Genomic DNA, 21154 nt, shown 5'->3' with positions numbered 1-21154 from the left:
CCTGCTAAGTAGATCTATTGTGCTGACTCTATCTCTGTAGTCTCTATTTGATCTCCACCAAAAATTATCTCCCCTTTCATGCATTATCCCCCCTTATCTTCATTCTTTCCCCCAAAATTCATTCTCCCCTTTTTGACACTTATGTCATGGGTTGTACACGAATTGTGTGTTTGTCCAAGAAAGATTTATGAACCTCTATTATAATTTTTATTGATGCATTCCAATTGTCACATGCTACCTCCAAAGATTTTATTTGTATCTCTAACTTGGTAGCAAGCGTGACTAAGCCTCCATGTGTAGAAAGATGAGGATCTTTCTTTAACAATGTTTCTATGTAGGCTAGTTCCTTATGTAACACCTCCATGTGAGGGGTTAACATAGATTGGATGTTGATTAGTGTAGCCCTAATATTTGCATCTTGAGCTTGCAATGATGTTAACAAACCCTTTTTTGATAATAAACTCCTTAATGAGGCTAACCTTGACTAGGATATTATTGTAGAATGTTACTTGTTCTCTTCAGATCTCCCTCTAGATGGTCAATATGTCTCTGCACTTCTTATGTGAATATGGAACATCACACAACTTGGTGTAAAGAGAGAAAGTATGTTCCAACATATTCTTTATAACCTCAATCTTTGTTTCTAACTCAACTTGGTGTAGTGAAATGGTACTAAATATCTATTCATCCACCTTGGTTTGAAATTTCTTCTCAAACCATTCCAATAATTTAACATTGGTATCTAGGTCTTCATCATTGATCTTCTTTACAATATTTTTTGACTACTCAATGATTGTCTTGGCTTCATTAGTTGTAGGAAGGATGAATGCATCAAGACATATATCCTTGATGTCATGAAGTACTTGTTTCTACCTGTGCTCCCTTCTAAGCAATTCTTATTATTTCTTCCTTGCAATATGCTCATCTTCTCTATTGTGATTGTTGTAAGATCATAATTTGGTAACTCAGTCACCTCATCTAAGTTTATGTCATCATAGGATGTCACCTCATTAACCTTAGATGTTCTAAGACTTGGCCTTGATTCTTGTAATGGTGTAGCTTTAGTACTTGGCCCGTGAAGTGATTGACTAGGAGTAAGAGTAGAAAAGGTAACTAGTTTCTATATTTCTATTACTTCCTCTAGATTCATAGTTAAGAGTGAATGTTCATTCCTATACTTCTCCTTTTCTTTTATTTATGCTTCACCTTCTACTTGTGGTGTAGGTGCAAGACTGGCTTCTTGACCTATTTGGATTGGTGTCCCTTCTTTCTCAATTATTGTAATTGCTAGTACTAAAACATTTTGTACCTTAGTGCTGATATGTGAATGCATGGTGTCCTTCCTTTAGTATACCACCATATCCATGGTAGGTTTTACCTATTTAGATTTAGTGAGGGAAATGGATAATGCTTGTGGTTTCTCCCCTGTAGATGCCAATTCTACCTTCTCAATCTCATCCGCACTCACTAAAACTGGATGATAGCATAGTTGTGCCTTGGTGATGGAATCAACCAATATCTTTTGCATATCCTCCTCTGTTAGGGGATTCATCTTCTAAATGGTGGTGTTAGAAACATCCTTAACCTTTACTATATCTATTTGTGGACTGGCACTCAATATCTATACTTTCGATACACTCTGGTCTTGTTGTTGCTCTTCCTCAACTGTTGCCTCTATAGTACCTTCCCCATGTAATTCCATCACAAATTCATCATTTCTTACTTCAAATACGTCTTTTGCTTTGTCTTCACCTACTTCCTTAGGTGCTTTCTCAATAGCCTTTTCAGTTGTTGACCCATAAATTACCTTCCATACATGTGTGCTTTGTTGAACAACCTCTTCAATTTTGTTCTATAGAATGTTAAAGGCTCTCTATTTTGGAGAAAATATTCCCTTATATTTGTTAATAACCTTTTTCATTTCATATTTTTCCAACTCTGGCATCACTCTTGCAAGTGTAGTCTCTCTAATATTTCTTTCAGTTGTGAGACTATATTGCCATCTTTGCTCAACTCTGTCTTATAGGCTCTTGGGAAAAGAGTTGGAAATCTCAATTGGTGTCTTCGTAAAAATTTCCATCATGGCATATATAGATTCTTATACTTTATTCATATCTAGTTTCCTAATTGTATCAAACTCAACATGTGTAAATCCACTTAAATCATCATTATTCTTGATATTTTCACACAAGTTGTCCAAATTAGAAGAGGGACTATGACTTACCACTTTGAATTGGTTGTTGTCATCTGATTTGGTCCTCTCTTCATTTGATTTAGCTAGGGCATTATACTTCCTTCTTCTTTTTTTCTTAGGTTCATCTCCTTGTGTAGTTGTATTAGCTCTCTTTCCTTTAGGATTCTAAACCTCCTAAGTCTTCTTGGTAGTAGCTCTTATGCTAGCCCTAGTAATAGGAACTGTAGGATTTTTTTGTGAAGGTTTCAAAACCTTTTTAGGTTTTCTTATTGCCTGCTTCTTTTCTTTTCTCTTCTTTTCTTTTGTGGAAATAGTTGCTTTATTGGCTTCTTCTCCTTTGACACCTTCATCAATTATTGCTTCTTCTTCTCCTTGTTCCTCACCTTGACCTTGCATTAGAGAAATTTGTACTTGGGCAAGTGCATCTTCATCATTTCATTATCTTCTTCTTCTTCATCTCCTTCTTCCCCTTCACCAAATTGTTAATTAATTTTCTTCACAAGTTTATTCTTCTTCCTCATCATAGAAGTTATCTTTAAATCCATTGTGATCTTTGACTTTGCTACACAATAGTTTCCAAAAGTAGTATCATTCTTATCTACTTCTTTTTCCAATAAAGCAGTGATGGTTGGAGATGCTTCATCAATATTAATCTCATAAGGTAATGGCCAGAGCCATCTCACTCTTGGAACACTAGCTTGAACATATGTGAAATCAACATCAACTAGAAAACAAACATCATTGAAATGCCTCTCAACTAGTGACACTAGAATCCCTAGTCTTTGTTTCATTGACTTCTTAAAGTCTTCAAAATATCTAGTTATCACAGTCTCAAAATTATCTCCAAATTGCTCTATAAATTCACCAATTTACACTATTATCGATCTGTTAGTCTTTCAAGCTACTTTCCAAAATGAGGGAAAAGTGTTTTGCACATAGAAAAATATACAAATAAGTATTGGACCAAATTTTCACTGTGCACTTTTAGTCTTTCTTATGGCTCCCAAGTTTTTTGATAACTGTTGGAGTTGTAACTCGGCAAGGTCATAAGAATGGTCTTTCTTTACTATTTTGTAACCCAAATTCACATCCATACATGGTACATTATTTAACTTGTTGGATTTAAAGAACTTATGTGCAATAATTCTTAATGCAAATGCAATTAGGGGATAATAAATTGTGTCTATGGTCATCCCTCTCTTATTCCATAGTGTCCTTGTATTCTTTTCAATTGCCTCTTTTGCATCACTCTTCATTGTCTTAGGTTTGTCTAGTGTTGAATACCCTATCACTCTATGAATAATCCTTTTTGTGATTTTGATAGGGCTATCCTCCAACCATATAAAATTGCCATGAATTCTACTAAGAATAATCTTAATCCTTTCTATTTTGAACATGTTTGGAAAATCTAAGGCACGAGTTGACCCTTTTCTCTCTAAAACCTTGAATTCCTCTTTCAATACTCCATTCTCACACAATTTTCCATAAATTTCTCTTATATCCATGTCTCCAATGCTTCCTTCCTTACAAGTGTAGCAACACCTTACATCTTGTATCACCAAAACTTGTGGTGATATCATAGATAATGCACTATACAAGTCTTCTTTATATGAAATGTCATGAATTGACTAGAAATGTGGTTGTTTGATCTCATTACTTATCAATTGAACATTCAAAACTTCCTTTCCTTCTTAACCAAAGTAGCACAAGAGCTAGATGCCATAACAACTAACTAGGGTTTGCAAAAATTCAAATAGCATAGCTCGACACATGATAAATACCTTCAAAAATCTAATGATTGGTATCGATTAGCAATTGGATTTAGTATGAAAATTCTTGAATCCTTCTCTCCAATTCATCTTATTCTCTTTGTGCTCTCTTTAATCTCAAATTATTGTCAACGAGTCAAAAATCAACCATATAGCCCTTAAAACTTCACAATAAATGCTTAGTACTTACACAGTTGTAAGATCGGCTCCAATAGAAATTCTAACTCACTTAGCTTCCATGTAATTTCATCCATCCTCATCAACCATAGCAATCTTGGCCAACACTATCACCTTTTATAGCTTGGAAACAACTAAACTTTCACTTGACAACCATATTGAAACTTTTCATGCTTAGCCATAACATAAAAATGCATAGATTTTTTCTAATTCTAAACAATACTTTGCATCTTTCTTTATGCATATATGATCTTTTCAAAACTGACTCCTTGGAATTGATGTATAATTGAACTTTTAAATATCAATCCCACACATACCTCTTAATTGCCTAGTTGGGGATGGTGTGATCACCTGATCTATTGGATGAAGTGATCCCATCTAAGCTTGATGTATTGCAATCTTCCTTTTTCTTCCATGTCTTGTTCATCTACACTTTGAGTTATTCAACATGAACCTTTCCTTTGGCTTCATTGAATTCACTTCTAGGTGCTTTTGACCTTTTTGAACAATTTTTTTTGATGTGGCCAATCTTCAAACAACTAGAACATGTAGTTTGACTCAACTATCTTTTGTAGTCACTTCTAAAATGTGTTCTAATGCAATTTTTAGTAACATGTTCATGCTCTTGAAAATAGTGAAAAATATATCTTGTATTGTAATCCCAATTTTAGGATCTACCAATATGGTTTACCTTGGCTTGCTTGTTTGATGACCAGTTAGACTTTGATCTACGCTCATATGCTTTATGTCCATACTTCTTACATTTATAACAATAACTGTCAAATATTTGTGTGCTTGATGTCTTGGTCTTACATTCCTATGCCTGATGTCCTTGATTATTGCAATTATGATAGTTACCCATGAATTTCTTCTTAGGGTTTTGATTTTCACTATTGCTCCTACAAACATTTCTTGTATGATGTATCTTACCATAATTATGACAAGTAGGTTTGTAGTTCTTACCATTTGTTCTCCTTTGTTCTCCACTTTTAGATGATTCTCCTTCTTTAGTTTTGGTATAACCCAATCCAATAGTATCACTATTAGATCTAGGAGATCTCATCAATTCCTCAAAATACTTGATGACTTCACTAGGTCTATTGAAACTTTCAGCAAATTCTTTTTCTCTTTTCACATCATTTCTTAGTGGTTCATTGTGAAACTTTAGTGTTGTGATCTCAATATATTTTCCATTCAATTCATGATTGGCAATATCATTTAATTCAATGTTTCTAGTTGCATGTGAGAAATCCTATTCACCTCTGATGTCTTCTCTTTCAGTCTATTGGTTAGTATCCTTTTGTCATCTTCAATCATAAATTTGTCTTTTTCAGCTTTCTTTTTCTACGCGGTCAAATCATATAGCAATATTGATTGGACTTCTTGTTCTATCTTAATATTTTTGACCTCTTTAGTTAGGGCTTCATTCTTTTCCATCAAATCTGCAACTACTACATCAAATTCACTTATCTTTCCATCTGTAAACAATTTAGTAGTGTCTTCCTCTTGGTATTGTGTGTCATTCTCTTCAATAGATATTTCTTTCCTTCTCATCAATGAGAACTTCAAATCATCTCCTACTTCATTCAGTTGATGTAGGGCAAGATGGATTTCAATCTTTTGATTCTTAATAGTCTTTCCCAACTTGTAGACTTCTATCTTCAAGATCATTCCTCAAAGCTGCAAAGATTTCCTTTCTAGAGAACTTGTGCTTTGATACCAATTTTTGGAAATATAATAGCGAAGGTAAACTCTAATAGGTGGGGTGAATCATTCCTTCAAAACTTCAACCATAAATTCATTCACAATATCTCCATCTCACAATTTGCATAAACTGAAATATCTAGCTAAACATATTCATCCATAGCATGAAAGAAAATAACATTCAACACATATATGACGCAAGATATTTTGTTACCTAGAAACCCTCCAATGAGAAGGTAAAATTGGGGTGGGTATGACACCCACAAATCTCCACTACTACAATAATAAAATGTATCCAATGAAGGCTACAATGTTTGATCATAAACTATGATCTACCCTATTAAAGTTTTGCCTTGTTAAAGGCTTACAAGATTGTTAGATCTTACTCTATTAAAGGATTTCAACACCCTATTAGAAGTGTGTATGATTAAAGGACATTAACTTGCAATGAAGTAAGCACCCTGTTAAAGGATTTACAATAGTTTATTAGGACTACTCTGTTAAGAGATTTAACTGATTCACCTACTAGAATGTATCAACAATGATCTTTTAGTTAGCACTCTACTACTAGATAATAGATCACCTCTTTTTTGATGTGTACTTGATCCTTACTAATTAGATGTATCACTTATTTCCTCTAATTCCTTTCCTCTATTCTCCTCTAACTGATTCTACAATGTATCTCAATTCACAACTCATTGGCCACCATGAATACTCTATTTGCACATGCAAACTTCTCTCTTCACTCCTTCAACATACATAAAATTTTTAGGGTTTGTCCTCCTTAAGAATACCTAGGTGACTTAGTGTTAGATATGAATCAATGATTGTGATTCATCCATTTTGTTTCTTAAAACATCCCTTCAACTGATTGACTACATGTATTGCATAGGGATCCTCAATAAAGATCCATCCTTATCATCTAGAATTGCAAAACAATTCTTAAGTCAGCTCAAAAATAGTTCACATAGAAGTTTATGCCATTACAAACAACTATGTCCAAAATTATTTTTTTGACACTTGAAGTGTCTGATGCTCGACATCCATTGAAACTTCAATGTTGTAACTTAGCCTCTAAATGACTCAACATCCACTAATCACTTGACATCTAAATGACTCAGTATTTACTATCTACTTGGCACATGAGTAACTTGACACTTACTGGTTACTCGACATACATTGTATATCTCTCACTTGACATATACTATATGACAACTTATGCTTGACATATACTACTCGTTTGGCATGAATTAAGCAAATGACTTAAGTATATCGTTAGTCATATGTCAAAACCAATCTAAGATTAACATATCTAACATGATAAATAAGTGTCATCTTTTCATTTTCCTCATTATCAAATCCATCCTTAACAACAATATAGACTACTTCTTCTTCATTATCATCACTATCATAATCTTTAGAAATGCAATAAGATTTCTTACCTTTGTCTTTGTAGTCCTTGTAGTTCTTGAAGTATTTATTTACTTTGAACTTTTATTTCTTCTCACATCTTTATCTTCTTTTCTTAGACATCTTGTATCAATATGACCAACCTCTTCACATGAGAAACAAATCAATGGAACTTTGTCTTTAAATTTACCTTTCCCTTTTGATACTCTTTTTCCAAGTAGGGCTTCAACAACTTCAACATCTTCATCTGTATCATCTTCTTCTTCACTATCAACCTATTTTCCTTTTGAGTTTCCTCCTTTTCTACCAAGAGTTAGTTTGGCTTTGAATGCAAATTCAAAATTTTTGGGGTTAGGAGCATAGTTATCAAAACTTTATCCAATTCAAAAGCAAGCAATCTTTCCACAAGTGTTTCCAATGTTATATCATTATTTGGATTGCATCTCATCTCTTGAATTGCTAAAACTATAATTGTATAAATAGGAAGAAGAGTTCTTAATACCTTTTTGGCCATTTTTTCATCAATTATTTTTCATCCTATAACTATAATTGCACTCACACTTTTTTTTTTTTTTTTCACTGTATTGGACAATGTTCTCACCTTCTTTCATTTTCATTTAATCTAACTTGCTTCTCAAGCTTTCTTCCTTAGCTCTTTGCACATTTTTATCACCTCCATAGACTTTAAATTTTCCCACATTTCATGTGTTGTTGGGCAATATTTAACTTCATCAAATTCATAATAGTTGAGAGAGGAAGCTCTATCAATCATCATTATATTATGATTATTTTCCTCTTTCATTTGTTCCACAGTCATAGGTTTAGGTGGTGGCACATATCTTTTTTCCATGTAGAAAAAACCAATATCTCCAATGCTTGAAAGGCATAGCTTCATCAATTCCTACCATGCTGAAACATTTTCTTTGTTAAGCTTGGGAATCTCCCTTCTATATGGCATCTTGGTCTTTAACTTAGGTCTTTGGAATCTTTTTGGCAAGCACCAGATACTCTAATATCAATTGCTGGAACATAAAGAGAGTAACTTAGAGGGGAGGGGTGAATCAATTACCACACAAAAATTCCTTGTTTCTAGATGTCAAATCCAAATTTTCATTGATAATGCAATTCTTTACCCAGCTTGGTTAAAACTAAGTTTTTATTGTAACTCGACGAAAAAAGCATTCATATGATTATTAATCTATTTTAACCATTTCTAAATTAGTTGTATAAAAATAAAGAATAAAATAAATAACATGAATATATATATGACACCAAGATTTAATGTGGAAACCCAATTTGGGAAAACCACCATGCAACTAGTTACAATTTTTCACTCTTCTAAAGTAAGCCCTGTTAGGAGCCAACCCTATTAAAGGTTATAATGCATACTATTAAGGATGACCTTGTTAGAGGATTTAGATCACCCTATTAGGAATGGATTGGTTAGAGATCTTCAGACACTTCAAACTTGAAATGTCACCTTGTTAAAATATTTATAATTTGACTGTTAAGTCAACTCTGTTAAGAGATTCCTTCACTACTACAATGGTTAGAAGGTAACAATTATTTGACCTAATTTATGAAGAAACTTCTTTTGCACATTTAGATCTCTATTCTAGCTTGACCTCTATATTCTTACTAGTTAGAATATTATTTGCTACTTATCTTCCACACTTGCTTGATCTTCCTTTCCCTTTGATCACATCTATATTTTATTCTACATTATTCACTTGCATGTTCTCCTCACTATTTGACCTTTCTTATATATAATAAGATTTCTCAAGTCATCTTGAATACCTATTCAAATAACCATTAAACATCCAAATTGTCAGTATTAATTAGTAAATTAATAGACAAATGTATTATGTTGAAACTCGATCAAAACTGGGATTGATCACTTAGTTAATACTAGAAGTCCTTTGATGCTTGACTACTTGGTTAATACTAGAAACTAGATATCCTTCATTTCTTGACAACTTGGTCAACACTAAATGTTATTCATTGCCTGACTACTTAGTTGATACTAAATATGCTTGGTTAGTATTGCAAGTTCTTCATTTCCCAACTACTCAGTTAATATTGATATTTTTGTAACATCAATAGAAACATAAAATTTGAATAATTGTTTCCAACATCATGAAGGTATTAAAAGTAACTTTTCAGATAGGTGGTGGATGGTTTTTGATACCCCTTAGGGAAATATTTAGGTTCCAAAGTATTTCTCGATGAAATTGTATTGTGAGTTTGTCCTTAGGGAGATCCCCATTTATTTTGATATTCCTCCTTCTCAGGGTAGAGGTGGGGGATCATCATTTGATAGGTTGAGGGCTCTTTCTGGCCCTAATGGTTGGGAGACCTCTTGGTAAGTTGCAAGTGGAGCATGTTACTATTCCTTCTATTGTGAAGGAACATGTAGAGGCCAAAAAAATAAATAATATTAGAGATTTTATTTAGAGCCTAATTCAGTGTGCCCCTCCTTTTGTTGTGGATGAGTCTAGTCAGAGTACTGAACACATGTGCATTCCATGTGGATTTCTATGCAGATTTGATGCTTCCAATAGAAAGGATGATGATAATGTGATGATCAGATATGACTTCCTCAATGCCATATTTGACATTGATACATAGGTAAATATAAATAATTATATTTTAAACTATTTTGATCAAATCTCATATCTATACAAATGACTATTAAATTACTATGTCTTGATGTTGTTCGAAATTCAAAGCCAAAGTATTACTGGAACTAGCACTAATCCACTAGCCTCATTTTATGCCACATTTATGAATGTAAAATGTAATCATTTAAATTAATAAATCTATTTATAATGTAAACATATGAATGATTAACTCAAAAAAATTATCCATGTGCATTAGTTTTGTGCTAGACCATTAACTTTCACATTGGACTCTGAGTGTGGGCATCATACAACTCATATAGATGTATATTCATTTTCATATAAATTTGATTCAATTGAATATGTTTATTTAATAAAATAATGAATAATTAACTGATTTTTCTTATTACATGATCATATACAAAGTTAGAGTGGTCATGATGATGTTGATTTGGGGTCACTTGGCTTTCAGATGAGTTAATTTTGCCCAAAGGTATATACATGTTCTAATGCATTTTAATTTGCATGTCTATAGTCAATTATTTTTCACATGAATGTGATTTCTAATAGATTTACATACATGTGCAATAGGTAAATGTTGCACCTTTGGGATCAACACCACACAATGAAGGACACAATGCTACATTCATAGAGGTGTCCAAATATTTTAATTGATAATGTGGTATAAGAGAATATGTATTCTTCATAACTACATCCAATTCTCATGTTGTATCATTTTAAGCTATTGACATCACAAACTTCTCCACACCTTTGTCATTGTATTGATCAAGGACTCACCATTGTAGTTGCTAGTTTCGAGACACTAACAGAGGTATGAAAGAGTTTGTATTATAATTTAGTTATTATTTAAATTAGATATGATATTCATAAGTACAATCAACTAATAACTTTGAAAATTTTTGTAGGTTCTTATTACTCCTAATCGTCCACGTACCCCTAAGGTTGATGTAGAGAGGGATTATCAGCTAGTAGTAAGAAAATATTTAATTTTATGTGTATGTATATTTCATTTATGATGTAAAATATTTATTAATTCACATATACTCTTGATTGTAATAGCTCCAATTATAGAAGAGCATAGACCGATGGACTAGTGAGTATGTTGGGAAGACCCTATCATCCACAACATCTCCCTCTTATCAGCAATCAAAAATAGCTAGGGATTTGTTTTCTTCCACTAGCAGGAAAGAGTAAATATCTAGGCATGTACATTTTATGCCTATATGGATATATTGGGCAAAAAAATTGTATATTTTTTTATGTATATCATTCTTGACATATATTTCATGTATGGCATTAATATAAATATTCTTGTGATGGTTTAAACTACTGGAATTCTTTTAGAATAACTAAGAGGGGGTGGGTGAATCAGTTATTCAAGGTCCAAATGTACAAATAAAAATTTTCACAATTCAGTGAACCCATAAAGCATTCTCAACCATGCATGCATTCATTGTGTGTTAACCTAAACTGATATGTTACTGTAACATTAATATGTAGAAATGTAAGGCATAAAACATATCACATCCATCAGTACACTTGACACAATGATTTAATGTGGAAACCCAATTTGGGAAAAACCACCAATAACATGCTACTCCTTTTTCACTCTTCTGAAGTGATGTCTTGTTAAAGGCCAAACCTATTAAAGGTTACAACATACACTGTTAAATGTGACCCTCTTAAGGGCTTTCAATCACCCTATTAAAAGATAGCCTTGTTAGAGGATTTTAGGTCATTCACTTGGAATGCCACCCTGTTAAAGGATTTTTCAATGACTATTAAGTCAACCTTTCTCCAAAGGATTTACTCTAATATGATACAAATGTTAGATAGTAATAGGAGAGCTTTGATCTGATACAACTTACAACCTTACTTGCAGATTACATATCACTATTCAATCCTCAACTCTACTTGGCTTTCAATCTTTGCAGCTCTGATAGCTTGTTCACCATTCAAGCGTTCATCCTCACTAAGCCTTCTTTCTTAGCTTGTCATTTCATACTTCTTCTCTTGGGTCACTTGATGAAGAAAACCCTCTTTCTTCTCCTTGTCAGCTTTTCGCATCTAAAAATTCTTTGACCTCTATCCAACATTGCTTCATGACAAGAAATCCCTACATATAGTAAATTAGAACTCTTTTCTCACTCATTATCCATCTCAAAAGTTAGGGTTTTTGATGGATTAGGTATGATATAATGTATCTACCCCATATCTTGTCTTCTCTAGAAACTTCTCCTAGAATCCATTTGAATTTGCCTCCAAAATGGTTTACATGAGATTATGTGCCTCTAGCTCATCAATCTTATCTTCCTCTTGATTCACAAGTTCCAAGAAAGCAAGCATGTCACATTTTATTTGGAAAATCTTTGATCTTCTTCATAATTTAGTAGCTCAGCATTATCAATTTACTAATGCTCGGCACATATTGTGTTACTCGGCATCTACTATAAAATCACTCAACATTAGCTAAATTTCACTGGTTCTTGGCATCAACTAAAAATCATTCAGCATCTACTAACTTTCTTGGCACCTATTTGTTTGCTTGGCATCCACTAGAAATTGCTTTCACTTGGCTCCAACTGACTTTTTTCTTAGCTTCCACTAACTTTGCTCAGCACCTTCTATCAACTTGGTCAAGCTTAGCAAATGAACTTTGTCCAACCTTTTTCTTCTAAACTTTCTAAATGTAGCCAACCATTTTGTAACCTTAAGTATATCATTAATACATGATGTTATCATTGTCTTAACTAATTCTTGCACTTCAATACATAATCATAACTCAACCTTTCCTCTAGGTACTTTTGTTACATCTTGTTGATAAAATCTTCATCATCAATCAACTAAGTGATAGTTCTTGAAACATATAAGCAATTTTCTTACTAGCATGTAGTAGGTTTGACATCAGTGACAAAACAATGATTGATAACACTTATTCAAAATCTCATTCAAATGATCTTTTCAATCATATATCAACAACCTCCCTCTTTGGCATTGATGGCAAACCAAATTGATGAACTAGTCAAACAAATGATGAACTAACTAGGTTAAAATAGTAAGGCAATACCAAGAAGAAAGCTTGTGAATAACACTTCTCTCTCTATCAGCAACTCCTTCTTAGGTTACAAAATATTGAATATCTCCCTCTTTCTTTCTACTTTCTCCCTCTTTATTGCTTTCAGTCTTCTAATCTTTTGATGATGAACTCTTCTTTCTCCCTTGATTATCTACTTTGATCATCTCCCTCTTGATCAATATGCACTTGATCATTTTATTGTACATTCTCCCTCTTTGACAACAATGCCAAAGACATACACTCAACACTTGGCATGCAGATATAAGCTTTTGTAGGCTCTTCAATTTTACTCCCTCTATCACCTTGCTTGTGACTAATTTGAAATTCTATCTCTTGTGATTACTTTAGGCAATTTCCTAAACTAAGATCCACTGTATAAATTTGTATAAAATGAATATCAGCTTGTTTAATGCAGGGTACTCACTCTGTCTTTTGCTAGCCTTTGATAGGGGTATCACCCCTAAATTACTTCTCAAATACTCATAAGCATCTTTAGGTAATGTTTTGGTGAATATATCAACAATTTGCTCCTTTGTGTTAATATATTCCATCTTCACCTCTTTAGCTTGAACCAAATCCATTACATAATGATACTTTATTGTAATGTGCTTTGTCTTTGTATGCATTATAGGGTTCTTTGATATATTTATAGCACTTGTATTATCACAATAAAGTGTCACTGGTTCAATGATCTCTTCCTTCATTCCCTTTAATAGTTGTTTAATCCATACAATATTTGTACAGTTAATAGCAGTAGCAACATACTCTACTTTAGCAATAGATTGAGAAGTAAAATTCTACTTCTTTCTTGTCCATGTAACAAGTCTTTTGCCTAAGAAAAATGCTCCTCCACTAGTGCTCTTTCTATCATCAATATTTCTAGCCCAATCAGCATCAGTGAAGGCTTTTAGTTCAAAATTTTCATTCTTCTTATAGTATAAGCCATACTCTTCTATTCCTTTCAAGTATCTCATTATTCTTTTTACTTCCATCAAGTGATTCTCTCTATGATTAGTAGAGAATCTGGAAACTGTCCCCATAGCTAATGCAATATCAGGTTTGTTGTGTACTACATATTGAAACTTGCCAATCATGCATCTGTATAATGTTTGATTGACCTCAGCTAATTCATTATTATTTAATATCTTGAGTGTTGTACCATAGGTGTACTTACTGATTTTGAATCCTCAAGCCCAAATGTCTTCAATATCTCTTTGACATATTTTGACTAACTGATATATACACCATACTTCATTTGATAGACTTGTAATCCCACAAAGAATTTGATCTCACCAAACATTAACATTTCAAATTCGTGTTTCATCTAATTTGTAAAATCTTTACATAGAGCATCTTGTCCTCCAAATATAATGTCATCAACAAATATTTCAAATAATAGTATACCTTTTTCTTCATCTGTCTTCATCTACAAATTGTTGTTATCATCTATCCTTTCAAATCCAATCTTAATAAGATAAGTATGAAGTCTCTCATACCATGCTCTTGGTGCTTGTTTTAATCCATATAGGGCTTTGTGCAATTTACATACCATGTTCTTATTGTTTTTATTCACAAAGCCTTCTAGCTATTCTATGTAGACCTCTTCTTTTAATATACCATTTAGAAATGTAGACTTAACATCCATCTAATAGACTTTAAAACCTTTGTATGTAGCATAAGCAAGAAAAATTCTTACTCCTTCCATTCTTGCAATAGGGGAAAATATTTCACCGTAGTCAATTCCTTCTTCTTGTGCATACCCTTTGCAAACTAGTCTTGCTTTATTTCTTTTCACTTCACCATTTTCATCTAGCTTGTTCCTAAATACCCATTTTTTGTCAATCACATTCTTGTCTTCTAGTCTAAGAACTAGGCTCCAAGTCTTGTTCTTTTCTATATGTTGAATTTCCTCTTCCATAGCCTTGTACCAATCATCATTTTCCAATGCATCTCTTACTATCTTAGGTTCCTTCATGCTTAAAAAACATGCTTCACTTCTCAACATATTTGTTGTCATTGGCCTTGCATCTTTGTCTCTAATAATTTGATCTGCATGATGGTGTCTTCTAATATATTTGGAATTTCTTCGCTTAGTTCTTGTGGTTGCATTCTGTCTCTCAGCTTCAATATCACTATGTGCATCTCTGTTAGGCATTTCAGCATCTCTTTCATGTGTTCTAATCTTAGAGTCACATTGTGCATTTTTCTCATTTTGCAAATCAGCATCTAAATGCAACTCAACATTCATAGGATGTGACTTAGCAGTTGTTGAAACTTTTTGTTGACTTGCTACATGATTTGTAGCATCCTCTTCAGTAGGCATTCCTTCATAATAGTATGCAAATGTCTTGTAATCTTTTGATTCTCTTGTAGTTTCAACCTCATGTGCTTTTCTAAACTCATCAAAATTCACATTTGTGCTTTCCACAATTTTGTTTGTGTTAGTAATTAAACACTTATAAGCTTTACTTCTTGTAGAGTAACCAAGGAATATACCTTCTTCACTCTTTGCATCAAACTTTCCACTCCTAACATCTTTAAGAATGTAACATTTTCTTCCAAATACCTTAAAATATTTCACATTAGGTGGATAATCATGACATAGTTTAAAAGGTGTTGAGTGAGTACCTTTCTTTACTTGCACACGGTTCAAAGTGTATATTGCAGTACTTACAGCTTCTCTCTAGTATCTTAGAGCAACATTTTTCTCCATCATGAGTGTTCTAGCATAGTCCATTATTGACCTGTTTCTTCTTTTAGCAATTCCATTTTGTGGAGGGGTCCTAGGTGCTGATGTTTGTCTCTTGATTCCTCTATCATTGCAAAACATCTCAAATTCACATGAAGTGAATTCACCTCCTCTATCTGGTCTCAAACATTTCAAGCTCTTACCTATTTCTTTCTCAACTCTTGCCAAATACCATTTAAACATTTGAAAAGTATCTAATTTTTGTTTTATGAACATGATTGTCATCATTCTAGAGTAATCATCAACAAGTAGCATAATATACCTACATCCTTTGTAGCTTTTCACTTCAATAGGTCCACACAGGTCAGTATGAAAAATTTCAAGTATTTCCTTAGAAGTATAAGCTTTACTTTTAAAGCTTGACTTTGTCATCTTTCCTAATTGACATTGTTTGCACAATATATTTTTTGGTTTCTTCAACTTAGGAAAACCTCTAACTCTTTTCATGTTATTGATACTAATTAGATTGTAAAAGTTAACATGACATAATCTCTTGTGCCAAAGCCATACATCATCAAATTTTGCAATAAGAGAAGTAGCATATTCCATATCCAAATAGAACAAATTACTCCTAGTTTGATCACCTTTTTCAATTAGATTTCCATTTGTATCATATATCTTGGCTGATATTTTTTCAAAATCAACTTTTCACCCCACATTATTCAATTGTGACACACTTAACAAGTTATAATTCAATCCTTCAACATAGTAAGCATTGTCACATGAGATCTTGTCTGTAAGCTTAATAGACCCTTTTCCTTTTATTGAACATGGTGTATCATTACCAAATCTTACACTATTTCCATCATAACAAGTTAAAGTAATGAACTTACTTTTGTCTCCAGTCATGTAATGCGAGCATCTATTGTCAATGATCCATTTGTCATTCTTGTTCACATAGGTCATAAGTGTAGTAGTTGCATCCTCATCTGATTCATCCTTAATTGCAACATATACCACTTCATCATCATTTTCATCAGAGTTTTGTTCATTAGCAATGTAGCATGACTTTTTTCCTTTGTCTCTATAGTCTCTTCCATCATCTTCTCTTCTATTTTTGTGCTTATTCCCTTCTCTAAAGTTCTTCTTCTATGTACATCTTGCTGCAATATGGCCAAATTCATTGTGATTAAAACAAATGATAGGCAGCTTACCTTAAAATTTACCTTTTCCTTTGTGAAATCTTTTGGCCAGCAATGCTTCCAATTGTTCAATGCCCTCTTCATATGTACTATTGTCACTGGATGCATACTTTATCTTTCTTTTCTTCTTCTTTGGCTTTACCTCCTTAGAATCCTTTAGTAGAAATTTTTCTTTGAAAGTTGATTCAATACTTTCTAGTCTATAGTTATCAAAATTAGATAACTCAAAAGCAATGAGTCTTCCTACCAAATCTTTGAGAGTTAGATCATTTCCTGCCACGCATGTTAACTCTTGGATTGCAAACACTCTAATGGCATACATAGGTAACATTGTTCTCAAGACTTTACTTAGCACAATATCATCATTTATTTTACCAGTAGCATCTTTTATTGCACTAACAACTTATTTTATTCTAGCAACATATTGAGCAATGTTTTCACCTTCTTCCATTCTCATGTCATCAAACTTGCCTCTTAGGCTCTCTAACTTGGCTCTTTGAACATTTTTGTCTCCTCCATAGATGATTTCTAGGGTATCCCGCATCTTCTTTTCACTTTTAAGGTCTTTGGTATCATCAAACTCAACATAGCTTAGGACAGAGGCAATCTCCAACATCGCCTAATTATGCTCTTTCTTTTTCTTCAAATCTTTAGCAATTAAGGCTCCTATTGGATCAACATGTTCTATTGTGATGCAATTTTGTGCATAATCTCCTAGTCCTCCAAGGTTTAGCTTCATCAAACTTTTTCATTTAGAAAATTTATCTCTATTTAGCTAGGGTACCTCTCTTTTTGACATCTTGATCTTTATGCTTTTAGTACCCTAAAACTAATCCTCTTAAGCAACTATGCTCTAATAACAATTGTTGGAATTCTTTTAGAATAACTAAGAGGGGGGGGGGGGGGGGGGGGGGTGAATTAGTTATTCAAGATCTAGATATACAAATAAAACTTTTCATAGTTCAGTGAACCCTTAAAACTTTCTCAACCATGCATGCATTCATTATGTGTTAACCTAAGTTGATATGTTACTGTAATATTAACATGCAAAAATGTAAGGCATAAAATATATCACATGCATCAGTACACTTGACACAATGATTTAATGTGGAAACCCTATTTGGCAAAAACCACCAGTAACATGCTACTCCTTTTTCACTCTTTTGAAGTGATGCCCTATTAAAGGTCAACCCTGTTAAAGGTTACAACATACACTGTTAAATGTGACCATGTTAAGGGATTTCAATCACCCTATTAAAAGTGAGCCTTGTTAGAGGACTTTAGGTCATTCACTTGGATTTCCACCCTATTAAAGGATTTTCCAATGATTGTTAAGTCAACCTTTCTCCAAAAGATTTACCCTAATTTGATACAATTGTTAGAAAGTAATAGTAGAGCTTTGATCTGATACAACTTACAACCTTACTTGCAAATTAAAAATCACTATTTAGTCCTCAACTCTTCTTGGCTTTCAATCTTTGTAGCTCTAATATCTTGTTCACCCTTCAAGCATTCATCCTCATTAAGCCTTCTTGCTTAGCTCACCATTGCAGACTTCTTCTCTTGGGTCACTTGATGAAGCAAACCCTCTTTCTTCTCCTTGTCAGTTTTTTGCATCCAAAAAATTTTTGACCTCTATCCAACATTGCTTCATGACAAGACATCCCTACATATAGTAAATTAGAACTCTTTTCCTACTCATTACCCATCTCAAAAATTAGGGTTTTTGATGGATTAGGTAAGATACAATGTATCTACCCCATATCTTGTCTTCTCTAGAAACTTCTCCTGGAATCCATTTAAATTCACCTCCAAAATGGTTTACATAACATTATGCACCTCCAGCTCATCAATCTTATCTTCCTCTTGATTCACAAGTTCCAAGAAAACAAACTTGTCAACTTTTATTTGGTGAATCTTCATTCTTCTTCATAATGCAGTAGCTTGGCATTATCAATTTACTGATGCTAGGCACATGTTGTGTTACTCAGCATCTACTATAAAATCACTTAGCATCAACTAAAAATCACTCAGCATCTACTAACTTGCTCAACACCTATTAGTTTGTTTGACATCCACTAGAAATTACTTTCACTTGGCTCTAACTTACTTTTTGCTTGGCTTGCACTAACTTTTCTTGGCATGTTTTATCAAATTGGTCAAGCTTAGCAAATGAACTTTGTCCAACCTTTTTCTTCTAAACTTTCTAAATGTATCCATTCATTGTGTAACCTCAAGTAGATCATCAATACATTATGTTATCACTATCTTAACTGATTCTTGCACTTCAATACATAATCATAACTCAATCTTTCCTCTAGGTACTTTTGTTACATCTTGTTGATCAAATCCTCCTCATCAATCAACTAGGTGATAGTTCTTGAAACATATAAGCAATTATCTTACCAACATGTAGTAGGTTTGACATCAGTGACAAAACAATGATTGAAAACACTTCTTCAACAATCTTTCATTCAAATGATCTTTTCAATCATATATCAACACAAATTATCAATGTATGACATTATATGACATTAATATAAATATGCTTATGATGGTTCAAAGTATCAACGTAAGAAATTATAGGACATTGTTGGATATTGACATTAGACCTTATGAAAATAACTTTGAGTATTTGTTATCACATTAGATTTGATGCTTGTATTCTTGGATTAGTTGATTGGGTGCTAAGATTTGATAATTTTGAATTTTAAGATGCAATTTTTTGGACAATCAAGAAATTTCATAATGTATATTGTGTTAGACCTTTGGGAATGTTTTTGATTAGATAAATAGGTTTTACAGGGGTCCTGAAACCCAAAAGTTAGAACATAAAAGGCTGATAATAAGCGTGAAAGCCCAGCCAAAAAAAAAAAAAGTTCAAAGGTCGATAATAAGCATAAAGCCCAGCCAAAAAGCATAGTTATGAGAAAAGACCAGGAAAAAAAATAAGAAAAACCATAGCCTAAAGCCAAAAGACATGAGAAACAAAAGAACAGGCGAGAGTTATTCCTCGTTCTTTCCCTCCAACTCTTGCATAACCTGAGCAGCCTCAAAGGCCAGTTGATTCTCCTTCGCTTCCAGCTGTTGCGTCCTTTGGTTCCCTTGGTCCTGATCAGGAACGAAGTTATCCTTTACAGAGTCATCCTCCATTCTAGCTTCATCCCTATCTTTTCCTTCCTCATCATTCTGCATTTCTCTGTCTTTGATCCAGCCCATAAGAGAGATGATGTTGTTGTTAATGGAGCTTAACAAAGAGAACATCTGATTCGCTAGGTTGTGATTGTAGTTCTCCAAGTTATGTATCCTCTTTTCTGTCAAACTGAGCCTGTCAGCCGAATCCGTCCTCTTGTTAGCATCCGTCCCTTTCCTTGTTGCCTCAAAATGTTTCACTTGATCTTTGACCTCCTCTAGCTCATGGAAAAGCCATTTGATTGATCTAAAATTTTCAATCATACTGTTATGGGCATTATTTAGGAGGTTCATCCCTATCTCCATGGCTCTATCTGAAATAGCCACAATCACCAGGTTAATGAGTTCTTCTAGCTATTGTTCTTCTTGATTTTCCATGAGGATTTGGGGATTCATGGCCTCCCTAAAGATGCCCATCTTCAAAGTCTTGACATTGAAATTTATCCAAGCTTTCCTCCTATCGTTGGTCTGCACTTCCCCTTTCACATACCCAGCTTTCTCCTCTTTTTGCTCCTCAGGTTGGAGATGAATAGGAGATAGGGGCAACATGGATGCTTCCTCAAATTGAGAGCGCACTTCCTCCAAACTCTCCCTCTTGCATTTCTTCCTTCCACTTTCCTCCTTAATTTCCTCCTACATCTCCTTAACCACCTCCTTAGACTTTGGCTCCTCGTCATCATCACTATCTCCCTCCTTAGCATTCTTAGGAGGCTTCTTCCTGAGATCCCTAGGGCTTTTTCTACTATGGGTAATGGGGGAGGGCAATTTTTTAGCTTGGTAAGTCATTGCTTTCCCCAAAGAAGATATCCCACCTTTCTCAGAGCTGAGGCTTTGTATTTCATCTGAGTTAGAGGAGTAACTAGAACTACCAGACTCCACATTCTCTGCCTGAGGGGGAGTGATACTTATAGTCTGAGCCTTGAAGTGCTCATGAATAAGAAATAGTAGCCCCTCATGTAGAGCTGGGTAGCGGTGGGCTTCTTTTTGAAGTTGTCCACTACCTTGCTCATAGAGGTTAACAGATAATAAGGAAAGGAGATTTTGGCATTTTTTCGAAACCCTTTGGGAATGTTTGTGCATTTAAAGATTAGTAGTTAACACT

This window comes from Cupressus sempervirens, chromosome 6 (assembly GCF_028749045.1).
Source record: "Cupressus sempervirens isolate cs-2001-9-10 chromosome 6, ASM2874904v1, whole genome shotgun sequence".
In the NCBI taxonomy this organism is placed as follows: Eukaryota; Viridiplantae; Streptophyta; class Pinopsida; order Cupressales; family Cupressaceae; genus Cupressus; species Cupressus sempervirens.
The sequence above is the reverse complement of the archived record's forward strand: the minus strand, read 5'-3'. Positions refer to the sequence as shown.